At 38.0% G+C, this 20,649-nt stretch overlaps 1 protein-coding gene across 3 annotated transcripts in view; it reads left to right on the top strand.

Moving 5' to 3' along the window:
- Nucleotides 1-20,649, top strand: part of RAP1A (RAP1A, member of RAS oncogene family) — a 97,743-nt gene that overhangs the window by 38,675 nt on the left and 38,419 nt on the right. The window contains exon 1 of one of the 3 annotated variants that reach the window (XM_030824843.1): nt 6,257-6,327. The exons of the other annotated variants lie outside the window; for them this stretch is intronic. The gene's annotated coding sequence lies outside the window, so the exon portion shown is untranslated. Of the gene's footprint in view, nt 1-6,256; nt 6,328-20,649 lie in introns of those variants that run through there. 3 annotated transcript variants of the gene reach the window in all.

Genomic DNA, 20,649 nt, shown 5'->3' with positions numbered 1-20,649 from the left:
ACACTTAGCTTAAAACACGAACACATTGTCCATCTGTTAAAAAAATATTTCCTTTCTTTATATCCTTATTCTATAAAGCTTTTTTCTATTTTTAAAATTTTTAACTTTTTTTAAACTTTTTAAACATTTTTGTTAAAAACTAAGACACAAACACACATATTCACCTACGCCTACGCTGGTTCAGGATCATTAAGATGACACTAGGCAATAGGAATTTTTCAGCTCCATTGTAATCCTACGGGACCACCATCATATATGCGATCTAAACAATTCGGACTAAAACAATGTCATGCAGTACCTGGCTGTATTCTGTAAATGTCGATTAGATCCAATTGATTGATGGTGTTGTTTAGTTCAACTACGACCTTACTGATTTTCTGCCTGCCGGATCTGTCAGTTACTGACAAGGGTGTTGAGGGCTCCAGCTATAATAATGGATTCATCTGTTTCTCTTTGCAGTATCCATTTTTGCCTCACGTATTTTGACACTGTTGTTAGATGCATGCACATTAAGAATTGTTATGTCTTCTTGGAGAATTGATGCCTTTATCGTTATGTAATACTCTTCTTCATACCTGATAACTTCTGTTACTCTGAAGCCTGCTTTGTCTCAGAATAATATAGCTACTGTTAACTTTCTTTTTATTAGTGTTAGCATGATATATTTTTGTTCATCTCTTTACTTTTAATCTGTGTACAGTAGTCCCCACTTACCCATGGAGGATACATTTCACTATCCTCTGTGGATGCCTGAAACTGCAGATATAGTACCGAACCTTATATGTACTATGTTTTTTCCTGTACATACCTATAATAAAGTTTAATTTATAAATTAGTCACAGTAAGAGACTGACAGCAATACCTAATAATAGAACAATTCTAACAATATACTTTATTAAAAGTTATGTGAATGTAGTCTGTCTCTCTCAATATTGTAATATTTTTCAGATACCTGTAGACTGGGCCACTGAAATTGCAAAAAGCAAAACCATGGATGCGGGGAGGGTCTACTGTATTTATATTTAAAGTGGGTTTCTTATAGACAACATATAATTTGGTCTTGTTTTTTTAGTCCATTGTGACAGTCTCTTTTAATTGGTGTTGGATTAATATATATCTACCATATTTGTTACTGTTTTCTATTCATTGCCCTCCCTTGTTCTTTGTTTCTTCTTTTGCCTTCTGATTTCAATTGAACATTTTATGTTACTTCATTTTTTCCCCTCGCTTACTGTATTATACTTGTTTTTACTTTTTTTTACTAGTTGCCCTTGAATTTGCAGTATACATTTACAACTAATCCAAGCCCACTTTCATATAACATAGCACTTCATGGGCATTGCAAGTACCTTGGAACAGAATATTCTTAATTACTTACACCAGTCCCATATAACATTGCTGTCATTCATTTTACTTATCCGTAAGCTATAGTCACCTAATACCTTGTTGCTGTTATTTTGAACAAACTGTATATGTTTCGATCGATAAAGGATAAGAAAAGTAAAAGTAAAGTTTCTGATCTAAGTAGTTTTCCTTCTTTTTGAAGAAATTTTCACATTTCTTGCAAGGCATGTCTGCTGGTGACAAATTCTCTCAATTTTTGTTTGAAAATGCATTTCTCCTTCATTTGGAGGATAGTGTCACTTGATACAGAGTTGTAACTTGGTGGTTTTTTCTGGGAACACTTTAAATATTTTACTTCACTCTCTTCTTGCTTTCCTGGTTTCTGAAGAGAAGTCTGATGCAATTCTTATCTCTGTTCTGCTATAGGTAAGATGTTTTTCCCCGCTCTGGCTTCTTTCAGCATTTTCTCTTTGCCTTGATTTTATGCAGTCTGAAATATACCTAAGTGTAGATGTTTTGGCATTTATCTTGGTTAGTGTTCTCTGAACTTCCTGGGTCTGTGGTTTGGTGTCTATCCTCTGTTTATTTTTTAGCAGTCTTTTTTTTCTCCCAACTTGTCCCTTCATTTGGCCCTGTCTTCAAAATGTATGTGGAAGTTAAGCAATTCTTACTACCTGCACTGCTACTCCTTTGGTCAACATTCCTATCTCTTGCGTTATTTCAGTTGCCTTCCAGTTCTTCCTGATTCTGCCCTTGACCTTCTCTTTTACAACCAGAGAGACCTTTTAAAAATTTCAGTGGAAACTTGACATCCTCTGCTCAAAGCTGTCCAATGGCTTCCCATGCATACCAAGTAAAAGCTGAAGTCCTTACCATGGCCTAAAAGCCTGTATTTAGCTCTGTATTTAATCTCTTACCTTCTCTTCTCCTAATGACTTCCTCATTGTCCTCCAATTATAGTGCCCTACTTGTTACTTATCGAAGTCACCAGACATCTCAAGGCTTTTCTGCTTCCCTTAGATGTCTGCCCAACTCTGTTCTCTTAACTGCCCATCATCTTTAGTTGTTTGCTCAAACATCACTCTTCTAGATTATAAACCTACATGCCATATGGACTACGATCTCCCCATTGCTTTTTGTTTTCTGGAACACTTTACCAGCTGACTTGTTTCTGGCAGGAGACTGCATGATGCATTGGAGAAGATGTAAGAAAGCCAGTTGGCTGGAATGTTGAGAATGAGAGGGAGCACTGTTGTGAAATAAAGCCAGAATGGGAGTTAGGGACCCAACTGTGCAGACCCTTGTAAGCCATGTTAACATCTTTGGTCTTTATCTTTAAGGGAAATGGGAAATCACTGAAGTATCTAAACTGGAGGGATTTGGAGGAGGTCACTAAGTGATTAAATTTGTCGTTTTACAAAGTTCATTTTAGCTTCATTTTGAATATATTGGAGGGGGAAAAGATTGGACGTAGGGAGATCAGATGAGAGGCTATTAAAGTGATCCAGGTGTAAGCTGATGGTAGCTTATTTAGTCTGTTATGGTTGATGGCCATACAAAAAGAATGATTCTCTGAAGAAATGTATTTATATACATCTGTGGTCAGCAACTCATAACTCCTGATTGCCAGGTTAAGATTTCCAATTTAGGGGCCGGGCACAGTGGCTCATGCCTGTAATCCCAGCACTTTGGGAGGCCGAGGCAGGGGGATCATGAGGTCAGGAGTTCGAGACCATCCTGACCAACATGGTGAAACCCTGTCACTACTAAAAATACAAAAACTAGCCGGGGATGGTGGTGCATGCCTGTAATCCCAGATACTCAGGAGGCTGAGGCAGGAGAATCACTTGAACCCTGGAGGCAGAGCTTGCAGTGAGCTGAAATTGCGCCACTGCACTCCAGCCTGGGCGACAGAATGGGACTCCATCTCAGAAAAAAAAAAAAACAATTTCCAATTTAGAGGATCTCTTTTTGGTCCCATGGTAAGAAAGTAGAACGGCTTTCCCAACGTAATTCTTCAGAATAAACCCTAGAAATTCTGTTAGTCAAATAGTTATGTATCTTTTTTTGTGTATTTCTTAGCATTTGGCACAAAATCAAAGGTTCCTAATTAAGCCAATTATTATTTAATGGTCACTTCTAGATCCTGTTGAAATTGATTCATCTCTCATGAAGGCAAGGCGTTAACTAATTTCCTTGTTTTTCCCAACCTTCTGTCATATGAAAAAATTAACTTGATTGGCTGGGCGCGGTGGCTCACGCCTGTAATCCCAGCACTTTGGGAGGCTGAGGTGGGCAGATCACGAGGTCAGGAGATCGAGACCATCCTGGCTTACACGGTGAAACCCTGTCTCTACTAAAAATACAAAAAATTAGCCGGGTGTGGTGGTGGGTGCCTGTAGTCCCAGCTACTTGGGAGGCTGAGGCAGGAGAATGGCGTGAACCCGGGAGGCAGAGCTTGCAGTGAGCAGAGATAGCGCCACTGCACTCAGGCTTGGGTGAAAGAGCGAGACTGTCTCAAAAAAAAAAAAAAAAGTTAACTTGATCAGGGCTAAGATTGTTCCTCAATCGGATGTTTTCAAAACAAAGGTGTCTACATATCAGGTGTTACTTCTCTTCACAAAATTAATAGCTTTGGGAACAAAAATTTGTGTAGAACTGTAGCACTTACGAGGATAGGAAACTCATAACACTCTGGCCATGCTAAGAGAGATTTGACGCTCTTATATGAGCAAACAGATTTAATAAACAGGGATTCTAATAGTTTTCTAATGTGGCAGTGTTTTTATCAACTAAAACATTGATTCTCTTCGCTTTAGTTTGGGAAGGAAAAAAGCATTAAGCTTCTGTACCTAAAATATGTTATTAAATATATTGTTTACTTACCAGAAACCAGTGAGGTATCTTAGTCCAGCTTTGTTGTGTAAATAAAGAAGTTGAATATTAATGAGGATAAACGACTTGTCTAGGCTCACACAACTTATAGATCCTGATTTTGGACCCAGATATTCCTGCAAAAATCTCTGGTTTTTTTTTGTTGTTGTTGTTGTTTTGAGACAGTCTCGCTCTGTCGCCAGGCTGGAGCCAGTGGCATGATCTTGGCTCACTGCAACCTCCGACTCCCTGATTCTAGCGATTCTCCTGCCTCAGCCACCTGAGTAGTTGGGATTACAGGCACGAGCCACCACACCCAGTTAATTTTTGTATTTTTAGTAGAGACAGGGTTTCACCATGTTGGCCAGGATGGTCTTGATCTCCTGACCTCGTGATCCACCTGCCTTGGCCTCCCAAAGTGCTGGGATTACAGGCGTGAGCCACCGTGCCTGGCCAAGGCTCTTTGTTTTTGATCAGAGGTTGTTAATTTGGGTTCCCTGGTCTCCAACATTTCCGTCACTTCCCCCAGTGTATATGTTCTTTTCAAATAACTGGATTTACTGGATTAAGGAATACAATAAAGTTAAGAATCAATAAATTTGATTATGCTGCCTCCTGATTTGGGGTTCCTAATCTGACAGTGCTTTCCATTCTTGTCTTGAATTACCTTTCCAAAATTCTTCTCAGAATATCAGTAACACTCGTTACATTAATAAAGTAGTGATAGTATTTTTTTTAAGTGGATAATTGCCAGGCACTCTCCTAAGTGCTACATATGCATTATCTAATTTGGTGTTCACAGCAACATTGCTGAACTATGTCCCTTACTTTAAGATTAGCCCTCTATCTAAATGGCCTCACCAGATTTTAAAAGATTCCTTGGATTAATTGAATTACCGAATATAGTGGAAGAGGTCTTAGGCATTAGTGTTAGACAAAACCTAGCTTTGAATCCAAGCTTAGCCCTTTTTTTCATTCAATAAATTTTTATTGAGCATGTGCTATTTCCCAACTATTGTTCTGGGCACTAGGAATGGCATCTTTTATCTGCATTTTGAAGGGAAGATAATGTCTGCCTTGAAGGTTGCTAAAGGCTAAGAAAAAGGCACTTAAAAAAAAAGGTTTGCTTCCTTGCCCTCCTAACTGATCTTCCTCCTCTAGTTTTTCATTCCTCTGTTGCAATCTACAGAGTACTCATAGAGCTTTCTTTTTTCTCTTCAAACTCTTGCTCAAAAGCTTTAAATGGCTTTTCTCATCTGATAGGAAAGTTTCAAGTTCATAGGATGTCATAGAGGAATTTTATAGCCTGCTGTTTAGAACCGTATATGGGCCAGGCACGGTGGCTCACGCCTGTAATCCCAGCACTTTGGGAGGCCAGGGAGGGCAGATCACCTGAGGTCAGGAGTTCAAGATGAGCCTGGCCAGCATGGTAAAACCCTGCCTACTACAAATACAAAAAGATTATCCGGGCATGGTGGCACATGCCTGTAGTCCCAGCTACTTGGGAGGCTAAGGCAGAAGAATCGCTTGAACCAAGGAGGCAGAGGTTGCAGTAAGCTGAGATTGCGCAACTGCACTACAGCCTGGGCAACAAAGTGAGACTCCGTCTCAAAAAAAAACAAAAAAACAAAAAACGAAAAACAAAACCACATATGTACTAAGTCCTTTGAAACTCTCTCACCCTTTCACAGTAAATGCTCAGGCCACCTAGATTTTTTTTTAAATATAGTGTTTCTATTAGATCATCACAGAGTCTCTTGAGTCTCTGCCTTTTTTCTGGAATTCTGTGTCTATAACATTCTGTCTACCTACACCCCCTTCCTCTCCCTGGGCTTCAAGAAATACATCCAAAGTACACAGTGAAAAATCTCTTTTCTTTCCATGTCCCGTCATTCCTCAGCTTCCTTCCCAAAGGTATTCTGTGCATATACAAGTTTATGTACATGAATGAATACAGGCAAATTAGCATGTTAGATTGTGAACCGTGAAACTAGGTTGCCTGAGTTCAAATCGTGGCTTTTCTTCCTAGATAAGTGACTTTGGGGATATTACTAGTATCTGCCTTGAAAGCTTATTGTGAGGATTTCTTACAGCACTTCCTGGCACATGGTAAGCACTCAGTAAATGTTTGCCATTATTATTGTTGTGTTGTTGTTATATAACTGCATAATATATTCAAAAGAGAGCAACATTTAAAATCTAGAGACATAGGTTTGAATACAGCTTCCTAATTACTTTATGCGTAAGTCATTTAATCCAAGTTAAGCCTTGTATGTTTCTTTATAGTGGGGGTAATGACATATAGTTTTGGTTTTGATTACCTAAAAAATAAAAAGGAAAGAGCATTGTAAGTGACAGTATGCTATATAAAATTTAGTTGCTGTTGGTTACATGGTTTTACTTTCCCTTCAAGGAAAGGTTATAACATTTTAGCTGGATAATAGTCTAAAAAACAAAGATATCAGAAACTTAGTTATAATTATGCGTTTTTACTTATAATTATTCCAAATTCATACTTCTTTATTAGCTTTGGCATGCTTTAGTTTTGGTCATATATAGTTTATGTGGCAGTGCTGTTAAGGGAATAAAGTTAGAGTGAATACCTCTATTTATGGAAATGTATCTATCAAGATTCCAGAATTGATAAACTTAGCTATACTTGGCATAATTTAGTACACCTGGCCAAATGTATCTTTTAAAGAAAATAATGTATTTTGGTCAACCAAGAAAGTATTAGTCATGGCCTTAAATTTTTTCTGCATGGTTTACAAATGTTTTGTTTGTCTGCGATGATAATAGTTATACTGAAGAATGTTCACTTTACTTAAGTAGATGGTAATACATGTAAAAAGCAGTCTTTGATTTCCATTTCCCTTAGTCAAACATTTACTGGTGATGTGCTTTTGATGATTTGCTATGTTGCTAAAACAGGATACGCATTCACTGTTTTTTGACAGCTCGTGGATCCAAGAGCACATGTAGTTCCTAAAGGCACAGAGTATAGGATATTTTTGGATACTGTGATATTCCCCCCCCTTCTTCTGGCAATTAGAAGCATTCCCAGTATTACACATTTAGGAGGAAAAGTTATAGTCAAAGGAGACCATCTCTTTCTTTTAAATCATTTTAATATGAAGAATATATTTTACTTTAGAGATTTAAAATGATTTAAAGTAACAATTTTAGTAAACTTTGGGTTTGTCTTGAAAGTATTTTCATTTCATTTGTTTCTAAAATACTTGTATTCTCTGAAGAGAGAAGATGGCTCAATCTGATGACATACGTAACCTTGATGACTGACAGTTTAAACTGAAATCAATAAAGGGAGAATATTTTTTAAATGCATTGAGACAAAGCATACAGGAAAGATAATTTTGTATAATCTTTTGTTGAAGTCTTCAAAACAGTACAAGTGTTATTTGCCTCATGACATGAAAATTCACAGTAAACAAAGCTATTATATTTGAATTTCACAAAAATGTTTACTTTCTTAGTTATCTTTCAGAAAAAAATTCAGAATGATGACTTCTCAAATTAAGTATTTATACTAATACCTGCAAAAACTGTCATTTAGGGATTATTTGTACAGTTCTGTGTGGCAACACTCAGCCATGCAACATGTGCATATATTAGTTTCCATATGTAAAATCTGGAATTGCTGAAACAATCTGTTTTAGACTTTTTTTAAATAAAGAATTAGATTTAAAAACTCCTTATTTATAGCAACATGGTAGTCATTGAATGTAAGAACTCGGATCACATTGCAGATATTCTAAAAATAGAATGTAAATTAGGTTTTAACACTAATTCTGAGATTATTATATGTGGCAAATAATTTGAATGATATTCAACAGTCTAATTTAGGTAATCAAATCACAGAGATTTAAAAAAAAACATTGATTTGCATTTGTGATCAGTATTGCTTAGGAAAAATGCCCGATACTATAAGAGTGTGTAAAGTTTTGACTCAAAGGGGTCAGCGAAGGATATCTTATGGAATTAATACTTGTGCTCAGATCCAAGGAAAAGAGCAGGCATTATTAACTAAGTGGAGAAGGAAGAAGTCATTGCAAGCAAAGGGAATAGCTTCTGCAAAAGCCCTGTAGCAGAAGGGAGCATATCAGGTTTAAGAAACTGAAAGATGGCCAGTGTGGCTGTCATAGGGAGTAAACAGGGATGTGGAGCAAGATAGGGATGGGGAGCAAGATGAAGTGGATACAGGCCAAATCATTAGGAGCTTTGAGAACTTGGAGTTTAATCTTTACCCTATGAGCAAAAGGAAATAATTTAATTTTCTGTTTTGAAAAGATCATTCTGGCTGCAATGTAGAGGAACCCAAGTGAGCAACAGTGGACTAGTTAAGAGGCTATTTCAGTAGTCCCAGGAGGTTGCTTAGACTAGAGTCATGTAGTGGAAAAGGAACTGACAGATTCTTTGCCTGGAGGGTAATCGTTCTCTGCCCAGGTGATTCTGACACTCCTACCCTCCTCTCCTGTTTCTCCACTCTTTAAAAAAATGGTGATAGAAAATACAAAGTAGTATTCTGTGATTAAATTATCACACTTTTATTATAGATTATATTCTTAATATATTCTTAATAACAAACTAATAATTTTATGTTGAGAATATTATAAAGAAATGTTTTCATCAAATGTAGGTTCATGGCTGGGCACGGTGGCCCACTCCTGTAATCCCAGCACTTTGGGAGGCCAAGGCGGCTGGATCACTTGACGTCAGGAGTTCGAGACCAGCCTGTCTAACATGGTGAAACTCTGTCTCTACTAAAAATACAAATTAGCTGGGCGTGGTAGCCCGCACCTGTAATCCCAGCTACTCGGGAGGCTGAGGCAGGAGAATTGCTTGAACCTGGGAGACGGAGGTTGCAGTGAGCCAAGATCGCGCCATCACACTCCAGCCTGGGTGACAAGAGTAAGACTCCGTCCAAAAAAAAAAAAAAAAGTGTAGGTTCATGACTTCTCACTGTGAAGATGTGCATATTGGCCATTTAAGATTTTTTAAATGAATGTCCCTTTTACAACTGGAAACCTAAAGAAACAGTATAAGGAACTGACGTAAGACATGCTCAAAGGCTAAAAAGTAAGTGAAAGCTAGAATCAGCACTCAGAGCCTATTTTTGTCTTGATGGCACCTACTGAACTAGCTAAACCTGGGCTTATGGTTTCATTGCCTTCTCAGACATAGAGGATAGGAGACTAAGCTCAGTCTATGAGGAGACATCCCACCGAGTGTCTGTGCACCCCTCCCCACCCCTACTCCTGCCAACTCCAAGGAAACTGGACTGTTGCAAATGTTGGCACTAAGTTGAAGTGGTGGTGCAGGTTTGGGGGTTGTTATTCTTTGACATTTTATAGTTGCAACCTAGCCTTTATGTTTCCATATCTAAATCACACTTTTTGGGTTAGTCCAAAAATATCTTAAAATTTGACTATGGTTCAAAGTAATTCTGGCCACTAGTAACCCCAGGCACTTGGCAGAAGCAAATGCACATCACAGTAAAAGATCACACAACTCAAAAAGAAAAAGAGACTGAAAATACAGATTATCCAAGATAACAGACAACTGAATTGGACCCCCATTGACTTCATATTTTGGAATTATTAGACAGGAATTTAAAATCAGTGTGTTTAGCAAGGTAAAGATGAAATAGAATGATGGGATTATGATAGCTAACATTTTGTAGTGCTTCCTGTGAACCTTGAACCGTTCCAGTACTTTACATATTAATTAATCCTCACAAAAACTCTAAAGTAGGGATTATTATTACCCCATTTTACAGGTGAAGGAATGAAGCACAGAATGGGGTTGTAACTTGACCAAGGTTAGTGAAGTGGTAGAAGCAGGATTCTAGCCAGGCAGTATGGGTCCTAAAGTCAGGTTTTAACCATTTTACTATACTGCTTATGAGAAAGATAGTGAGGTTATGAGAAGTTACAAATAGCTTTTTTGTGTTTGGGGGGAGAACTTTTAGAAATGTAATATATAGGCTGGACACGGTGATGCACGTCTGTAATCCCAGCACTTTGGGAGGCCAAGGCAGGTGGATCACTTAAGCCCAAGGAGTTCAAGACCAGAGTGGGCAACATGGTGAAATCCCATCTCTATAAAAAAAATACAAAAATTAGCCGGGCATGGTAGTGCATGCCTGTAGTCCCAGCTACTTGGGAGGTTGAGGTATGAGGATCCCTTGAGTCTAGGAGGTCAAGGCTGCAGTGAGCTGTGCCACTGCACTCCAGCCTGGGCAACAGAATGAGACCCTACCTCAAGAAAAAAAAAAAAAAAAAATGTATAAATAAAAATCTTAAAAGTCAATGGACAGGCTTAACAATATATTATAATTAGTGACCTGGAAGATGATCTGAAAAATAAGTTAACCAAAATAAAGAGACAGAAATGGAAAATATGTAAAAAGGAAAAAAGAAAATTGGACAACCATAGCCTAAATTGCTAGTTTTCCCTGATACCATCTGTGTCTAATAAGTAGTGGATATATTAGTTGGATGCTCTGTTGCCTAGCTAAAACTTCCATTTCATTGCCTTCCTGATAGTAAGATTTGACTAGCTTTGGTAATTTGGGGTGCAAATTGAAATGTGTGTAACTTCTAGATCATGCCTGTAAGAGGAAAGGGGATATGCCGTTTTCTTTCTCTTTCTTCTTGCCCGTGAACTGGAATGTAAACATGGCGATGAGATATTTTTGCCTGTGTAGAAGGGGACAATACTCTAAGGATGATAGAGCAATAAGACATAAGAGCTTGGCTCTCTCAGACTACCTAGCTGCCAAACAAGAGTGTCATGTGAGAGGAAAATAACCCTGAATTTTGGTTAAGCCACTTTTGAGTCTCTTATTAACAGCAGCCGGTGTCTACATCTTAACTAATCAAGAAGAGCATGAAAAGGTCTAATAGTTGTCTAACCAGAATTTCAGATGTGAAGAAAAGTCAAGTAGATACAGTATTTAAGGAGATTAGGATTAGAATTTCCAAAACTGCAAAAAGATACAAATTCAAGAAGTCAAATAAATCCTAAGCAGAGTAAATAGAAATCTAAACCTTAAGTCTTCATAGTTAAATTTGCAGATGATCAGAGATTTTAAAAATAACCAGAAGGACAAGACAGATCACTTTCAAAAGCTCTGCAATTAGGCTAGCAGCTGACTTACTGAAAGGAAAGTAGAAATCAAAAGACAGTAGAATAGTAACTACAGTGTACTCAGAGTAAATAACTATTAAAGCTAAAATATCCTTGAAGAGTGAAGCAAAGTTTTCAGATAAATAAAACTGGGAGTTTTTTTTGTTCTCACCACTTGCACAGCACTAAGAAAAATTACAAAAGATATACTTTAGGTAGAAGGAAAGTGACCCCTAATGGAGGATCTGAAATGTTAATTAGGAAAGAAAAACGGTCCCAGGCGCATTGGCGCATTCCCTTAATCCCAGCACCTTGGGAGGCCGAGGTGGGCGGATAGCTTGAGCCTAGGAGTTCAAGACCAGCCTGGGCAAGATGGCAAAACCCTGTCTCTACCAAAAATACAAAAAATTTAGCCAGACATTGTGGCGTGCACCTGTAGTCCCAGCTACTCTGGAGGCTGAAGTGGGAGGATTGCTTGAGCTCAGGAGGCGGAGGTTACGGTGAGCCAAGATCATGCCACTGCACTCCAGCCTGGGTGACAGAGTTGAGACTCTGTCTCAAAAAAACAAACAAAAAAAACAAAAATGACTGAAATTCTTGAGGTAGGTATCCAACTTAGGTTAGAAAAACATTAGAATAAACTAAAGAAAGGAAATAAATAATAAACATAAAAGCAGAAATTAAAGAAATAGAAAAGAGGTCTACAGTGAAACATCAACAAAGCCAAAGTTGGTTGTTTGAAAAAGACTAATAAAAGTAACAAACCTGGTAAAATGACCAAAAGTAAAAGAGGAAGGGCACAGATAAACAATACGAATGAAAAAGGAGATATAACTAAAGATGTGGCAGATTTTTATAAAAGAAAAGGGCACACACTAACACATTTTTGTGCAGGGAATAATTTCAAATGGTAGATTATTGTATCTGTCGTCATAACAGTATATCAAGCCTATCAAGACCACTTGTCAAACTTGCCAAAAATTTTACTCTTGAATATGTAAGATGGTTGGATTAAATATTTTAATCCTTTACTTGAATATTTGGAGAATTACAAAGGTGCAATGAATCACATAACTCTGCTTCAGTTATATTTTACTAAAGATTGTGGTAAAGATTTATTTGGGGATATAGATATGGATAAATTCCTTTAAAACTAGAATATGTGTTCCCTTTTAATAAATAAGGAAGATGGGAGATGCGTAAACCTGAGAAATTGTGGAAACCTTGTATTTTTAAAAGGCTGGCTGGAATACAGTGGTACAGTCACAGCTCCCTGTGCCCATAGAACTCCTGGGCTCAAGCGACCCTCCAGCCTCAAAGGTGAGAGCCACCACGCCCATCTAAAACATACTGTTGTGTGAGGATAGAATTCAAAGGGCTAGATGACCATATCTAGATACGTTTTTAGAGTGGATTGCCACAAATGAAAGTTGCTGTATCTCAGGAATTCTATTGTTTTTAAATACTGACTTCAGCATTTAAAACAAGAAAACACAAAATCAGCTATTCATAAAAAATTTGCCTCATGTAAGTCAAGTATACTATTTTCTTTTCTTTCTTTCTTTTTTTTTTTTGAGACGCTCTCGCTTTGTTACCCAGGTTGTAGTGCAGTGGCGTGATCTTGGCTCACTGCAACCTCCGCCTCCCTGGTTCAAGCAATTCTTGTGCCTCAGCCTCCCAGATAGCTGGGATTACAGGCACATGCCACCACACCTGGCTAATTTCTGTATTTTCAGTAGAGACAGGGTTCACCATGTTGGCCAGGCTAGTCTTGAATTCCTGACCTGAAGTGATCCACCCGCCTTGGCCTCCCAAAGTGCTGGGATTACAGGCGTGAGCCACTACGCCTTTCTAGCTCCAGTAATTTTTGTTATGTTACATTTTAATTATTATTTAGTTCAAATTGTTTAATTTCCATCTTGATTTCTTTCTTCACCTATGGATTATTTAGAATTGTTTCATTTATAAACATTTGGGAATAATGTGGTTATATTTTTATGCTGATTTCTAGTTTAATTTCATTTTGGTCAGAAATTACACTCTATGATTTCAGTCCATTGAAATTTCTTGAGACTTGATTTATGGCTCTGCATGGTCTGTTCTAGTAAATTATCCCTGTACACTGGAAAAGGATGTATAGTTTGCAGTTGTTGGGTGTGGTGTTCTATATGTCTGTTAGGTTAAGTTGATTCATTATCTGCTCAAATCCTCTATATATCCTTCCTGGTTTTGTCTTCCCTTTCTATCATTTACTGAGTAAGTTCTGTTAAATTCTATTCATGATTCCCGTTCTGTCAAGTTTTGCTTTGTATGCTTTGATTTATATTTACATTTTATTTTTCTATTGAATGCTATTAATGTAAATTAATATTAACGTATTTATATACATGGATTATCTGACAACTTTCCATTTATTTTCAGTTTGTTGATCTTTGTTTCTTTGAGATTGCTTTTTAGGATACTGCAAGAAATTCAAAATGTCTTGGGTATGAAATTAGGGAGTAGCTCAGCTGGGTGAATCTAGTCTAAGTCTCTCATGATGTTGCAGTAAGATGGTTGCTGTCTGGGATCATCTTGAAGCCTTTATTATTCACAGATGTGGGAAGACAGAAACAGGTGGGACTCCGGTAACCATGTCTTTCTCTGTGGTCTCTCCAAAGCAGTGGCTGCACGGCAGCCGAACACTTAGGACTCCATAGATATGTATCCCCAAAGAGAAAAAATTCAGGAAGAAGCTCTGATGCCTTTTCTAACCTAGCTTAAGAATTCAGACAGCAGCACCATGTTGGCTGGATTTTGTTCTTTGCTAACCCTGCCTGTATTCAAGGGGAGGGGAATATGTTTTTTCTTTCTACAAGTTTTTTAGGATTTTGTCTTTGTTTTTAGGGTTTGGAATTTTAACTACAATATGTTCAGGTGCAAGAATCTTTTTTCTTTCCTCTTCCCACTGTGTTTGGCATTCATTGGGTGTGATGTTTGAATCTGATGATTCCTAACTTTTCTTAGTTTACCTCTGGAAATGTTATTCTACTGTTACTTTGGGTCTGGTGTTCTTTCTACACTCCCATCAGATAGCTGGTGAAACCTTTGGGTGTATCCTCCTTACCTCTTTCTATCATACATTCCATCTCTCTGCTCTTTTGTTCGGCACTCTCTGGTTTGTGTATTGTTATATTTATGTGATTTCATATTACCAAAAAGTTCAGTTTTTCTTATGATGTACTCTAAAGAGCACTGTCCTTTTTTTTGGAAAGTTAAATCTTACCATGATTTCCATATTCACTCCCCTCCCCACCAGCATGTTGTGGTGAGTTGTCAGTTTTAAATATTTATGATCCCTGTAAATATTTAAAGATAACCAACAATATACTGCTTAAGAAACTACCTGCACTGTTCCTTAATGTAAAAAATTTTTCTCCAAAATTTCTAATCACTAAATTTCCTTTAATGAATTTTATTTTATAAGTTCAGTTCTACAGGAGAAACTTTTGTCTGTAATACATTCATTTGTGTTAAAAATTGCAGAAACAACAAAGTTGGGATCAATTTGCTTCACAAAGATAATAAAGTCATATTATTTTTATAAATGTTAGAAGTAGGCTTCCTGAAGGAAGAATGAAGAGTTAGGTTATAACTTGGACCATAATGTTAGGGACTCAGAATTGACTTAAAATTTAAACATAGTGTAATGTTTATTCCTGTCTTCCATATTTGTCAGGGAATCTTAACCAGAGTAAGAAATTTTCTGGTGCTATGTCGGGAGTGCAGGGCAGAAGAGATTTCCATAAAAAGGCATGGGATTTGCTTGGAAGAACATAGAGGTTTTCTAACTTGGCAGTAATGAGTTAGAACTAATTCCCCTTAGAAAGAAAAATTCACTTACATTCTTATGGGGAATTCATTTGTGTGTATGCTTTCTTGTGTGACCTATTTATTATATTTGTGAATGTGCCTATGTGTATACATTTGTGACCCATGGTATTTGTTAGGTGTAAATAAAATTTTCTATCCATACTCTGTGAAAAATGGCTTTGGAACTTGAATGTCTTGCCATTTTAGTTGAGGAACAGGGGCCAAATATTTTGTTGTTGCAGAATACCCAAAATAATTCGACCATCTCTGAGTTCTTTCCCCAGTTTCTGTTGCCCTAGAAAAGCCGGAGGCATTTGGGGAATATAAATGATCCTTGCTATATTAGGATTCTGTCTTGAAAGATACGCATTTTTGGATTAGAGAGTTGTTGAATTCACATCTTGTTAAAATGGCAGCGATCCCCAGACTGGAAAGAGGGTAGGGATGTGGGCATCCTTTTACGTGGAATATATGCTCTTGTGTTTAGCTGTCAGTATTTTTCTTTTCATGGAAATCACTTTTTTTTTTTTCATGGAATCACCTAATACAGATAGAGGTATAAGATGCCTAGTGTCCCACACAAACCTCTCCCACCTCACTCTACCTTTTCAAAAATGTGGTGGTTATTTTTAAAGGCTCACCCAGTTCTTGCCTTGCTTCTCTTTCTCATTGGTTGACCTCATCCACTGCTATGGTTTCACTGCTATGGTTTCAGTGCCACCATCTTGACCACCATTGAATCTGGAGTCTGTACCTCTAGTCCATTGGTTTCTACGGAACCTCCAGACTTGGCTTTTAAAATATCTATCAGGTACCCTTACTTGTTCTTCCCATAGGAATCTCATAGTTAATTTTTGGAAGAAAGTATTGTCTTTCTTTTTAAACCTCCTTTTGTATTTCCTGTCTTAATTGGAGGTAGGCTATCAACCACTTACTTGCTCAAGCTAGATACCTAGGAGTTATCACTGACTCTTCTTCATTCCTTTTAGTAGCTTATCAGTTATGGAGTCCTGTCAGTTTTATCCTCAGAAAAGCATTGCCCCTCTTCAGCCCTAGTGCTCCTGTACAGGCCCGTGTCATCTCTCACTCGAGTTATTGCAGTAGCTTCCTAGCTATTCTCCCTGCCTCTAGTCTTTTCTTTCTTCAGTCCATCTTGCATACTGTCAGTTGTTTTTCCAGAATACAAATCTAATCATATTAATTGTTTTTAAATCACTTTGTCTTTTCCCCGTTACTTACTAGATAAAATATGCGCTCTTTAACATGACAAATGCTGAGCTATGTAGTATCCCTGAATCTTTTGTGTTTAATTCTTTAGCATGTTTGCTTAAGCTGTTTCCTTTGCTTGGAATGTCCTTCTAAGCATTATAGCTAAAATATTCCTATTCAGTTTTTTACTTAGCTCTTCATATGAGCTAGTCAAAATTAAAAAAACTGTCGTGGGCCGGGCGTGGTGGCTCATACCTGTAATCCCAGCACTTTGGGAGGCCGAGGCGGGCGGATCACGAGGTCAGGTGATTGAGACCATCCTGGCTAACATGGTGAAACCCCGTCTCTACAAAAAATTAGCTAGGTGTGGTGGTGGGCACCTGTAGTCTCAGCTACTTGGGAGGCTAAGGCAGGAAAATGGCGTGAACCCAGGAGGCGGAGTTTGCAGTGGGCCGAGGTCACGCCACTGCACTCCAGCCTGGGCAACAGAGTGAGACTCTGTCTCAAAAAAAAAAAAAAAAAAAAAAAAAAAACCGGCCTGGAGTCTCCTCTGTTCGTCCATCCTTCCCTAGCCCATTAATTTTGCCTTGTACCAGCTTTATTCCCATTGTTTTGTAGTTACTTGTTTCTTTCTCCTTTATAAGCTCCTTGAGGATGGAAAACACCTTTCATTTTTGTTTCCTTGACACCTAGTACAGAACTGGTACCTAGAAAATACTTTGCAAATGCTTGATTCAGAATAACGATATTTGCCATTATGTCTGCTTTATAGTGTCCTCACTATATATGTGTATTAGTTCATTTTCACACAGCTGATAAAGACATACCCAAGACTGGGCAAAAGAGAGATTTATAATTGGACTTTGAGTTCCATGTGGCTGGGGAAGCCTCACAATCATGGCAGAAGGCAAGGAAGAGCAAGTCCCATCTTACGTGGATGGCAGCAGGCAAAGAGAGAATGAGAATCAAGTGAAACAGGTTTCCCCTTATCAAAGATCTTGTGAGACTTACTCACTACCGTGCAAACAGTATAGGAGAAACTGCCCCCATGATTTAAATTATCCCCACCTAGCCCTGCCCTTGACACGTGGGGATTATTAAATTTAAGGTGAGGCTGTGCGTGGTGGCTCACGCCTGTAATCTCAGCACTTTGAGAGGCTGAGGACAGGTGGATCATGAGGTCAGGAGTTCGATACCAGCCTGGCCAACATGGTGAAACCCCACCTCTACTAAAAATACAAAAATTAGCCAGGCATGGTGGTGGGTGCCTGTAATCCCAGCTACTTGAGAGACCGAGGCAGGAGAATCACTTGAACCCGGGAGGCGGAGGTTGCAGTGAGCCGAGATCGTGCCACTCAAGCCTGGGCGACAGAGACAGACTCTGTCTCAAAAATAAAAAATAAATAGGTGAGATTTCGGTGGGGACACAGAGCCAGACCATGTCAGTATGTAACTGGTATTCTGAGAAATTTCCCAAATAAATAATTCAAGGTGAGATTTGGGTGGGGACACAGAGCCAAACCATATCAGTATGTAACTAGTATTCTGAGAAATTTCTCTCTTTCCCGCATTGAATTAACTTAAATTAACTTTTTAAGCTGTGATTTACATGCAATAAAATGTATATATTTTAAATAATTCAGTTCAATAAATTTTGGTAAATAAATATACCTATGCAACTATTACCACAATCAAGATACAGATCACTCTCATCACCCCAAAAAGTATCCTCATGCTCCTTTGTAGCCATTACCCCTGTGCCACCACCACTGGCCCCAAACAGCTTTCGGTCACTGTTTTATCTTTTCTAGATTTTTTTTTTTTAAGAGACTGAGTCTCTCTCTCTTGTGCAGGCTGGAGTGCAGTGGTACAATCTCAACTCACTGTACCCTCCGCCTCCCAGGTTCAAGCAATTCTCCTGCCTCAGCCTCCCGAGTAGCTGGGATTACAGGTGTGTGCCACCACACCCAGCTAATTTTTGTATTTTTAGTAGAGACGAGGTTTCACCATATTGGCCAGGCTGGTCTCGAACTCTTGACCTCAGGTGATCCGCCCACCTTGACCTCCCAAAGTGCTGGGATTACAGACATAAGCCACCATGCCTGGCCTTTTCTAGATTTTTATAAAAGTAGAATTACAGAATATTACTCTTTGTGTCTGTCTTATTTTGCTGAACATGTTTTTGAGATTCATCCATGTTGCAAGTAATTCATTCCTTACATTCATTGCTGAGTAGTATTCTGTCAATTGGATATAGCACAATTTATCTATTCACTGCTTGATGGATACTTGGGTTGTCTGTAGCTTTTTGGCTATTACAAAGACAGAAGTTGAAGTTAACATTGTTTCTCAGCTTGGCTTGTTGAAAATACTGTCTTTTACACACTGAATTACTTTTGTTCCTGTGTTAATGATCTATTGCTCTATAACCAATTGACCCAAATTTTATTGGCTTAAAACAACAATAATCATTTTTTTTTCTGTCACAGTGTCTGTGGATCAGGGATTTGAGAGGGTCTTGGTTGGAGGGTTCTAGCTCATGATATCTCACGAGGCTGCAGGTATTTGTATTAAGGCTGACTAAAATCAAGATAAGCTTCAAAGGTGGTTCACTAACATAATTGGCAAGTTGGTGCTGGCTCTTGGTAGGAGTCCTCAGCTCCTCTTCAGGTGTGCCTCTCTGAAGGGCTGGTGTTCACCTGACATGGTGACTGGCTTCTCTCAGAGCAAGTGATCCAAGAGACCACACCACAACCTGCAGTGCCTTTTAGGATCTAGACTTGGAAGTCACATATTTTCGCTTCTGCCATATCTTATTGGTCACGTGACCAATCTTGATTCAGCATGGGAGGGAACTTATTCAAGGATATGTATAATGAGAGGGAATGATACAAGGTATGAATACTAGGAGGCCAGGATCATTGATTGAGAGCCGTCTTGCAGGATGGGGTGTCACAATATACCTTTATTAAAAATGAATTAATGTGTAGCTGTGTTTCTACTTCTGGACTTAATTTGGTTTCCCTGATTTGTATGTTTGTCGTTATGCTGATATCACACTATGTATTACTACAGTTTTATAGTCTAGAAATCAGATAATATAAGACTTTGTTCTTTTTTAAAACCATATTAGTTTTTCTGAATTATTTGCATTTTCACATAAGTTTTAAAGTTATCTTGTCAGTTTCTACAAAAACTGCTGATTGGGTTTGCATTGAATCTGCAGGTCAACATGAAGAGAATGACATCTTACTAATAATATGGGCAAATCCTAATATATGGCATAGCTCTCTATTAAGTCTTTAATTTCAGCCATGTTTTGTAGTTTTGGTATATAAGTCTTGCACATATTTTGCTAAATGTATCTCTAAGTAGTTTCTTACTGGATGTTTTTGTAAATGGCATTTTTTTTTTAAATTTCAATTTTCAGTTCTTTGTCAGTGGATAGAAATATAGTCACATGTTGCTTCATAATGGGGAGAAATGCCTTGTTAGTCAATTTAATCGTTGTGTGAACACCATAGAGTGTACTTACACAAATCTGGATGTATAATATAGCATACCACATACCTAGGCTGTATTGTATAGCCTACTGCTTGTAGGCTACAAACCTGTACATCATATTACTGTACAGAATACTGTAGGCAGTTGTAACACAATGGTATTTGTGTGTTAAAACATAGAAAAGTTACAGTAAAAATATGTTATTATAATCTGTGAGACCACCACTGTATATGTAATAGAGTCTGTTGACTGAAATGTCATTATGCAGCACATGACTGTTCAGGTGTTTTTTTTTTTTTTGTATCAACTTTTTATCCTGCAACTTCGCTAAATTCACTTGTTAGTCTGGTAGCATTTTTGTGTGTTCCTGAAGATTTCCTACATACAGGATTGTCATCTGTGGATAAAAACAGTTTTACTTCTTTCTTTTGCATATATACTATACCTAGCTTAGTGCAATGTCAATAGAAATGGTAAGAGTAGATATAATGATACAATAAAAAGAAAAACCGTATACTATCAGTAAATGCAGTAAAAGCATTTTGGGAAAAAAAATCCAACATCTTTTCCTGAGAACCCATATAAATGAAAGCTCTTAAGAATGTAAAAGTGGGGGTTCCGGGTAAGATGGCCGAATAGGAACAGCTCCAGTCTGCAGCTCCCAGTGAGACCAACACAGAAGGCGGGTAATTTCTGCATTTCCAACTGAGGTACCCA

This window comes from Nomascus leucogenys, chromosome 12 (genome assembly GCF_006542625.1).
Source record: "Nomascus leucogenys isolate Asia chromosome 12, Asia_NLE_v1, whole genome shotgun sequence".
NCBI lineage: Eukaryota > Metazoa > Chordata > Mammalia > Primates > Hylobatidae > Nomascus > Nomascus leucogenys.
This window is presented reverse-complemented; position numbering and strand designations above follow the sequence as displayed.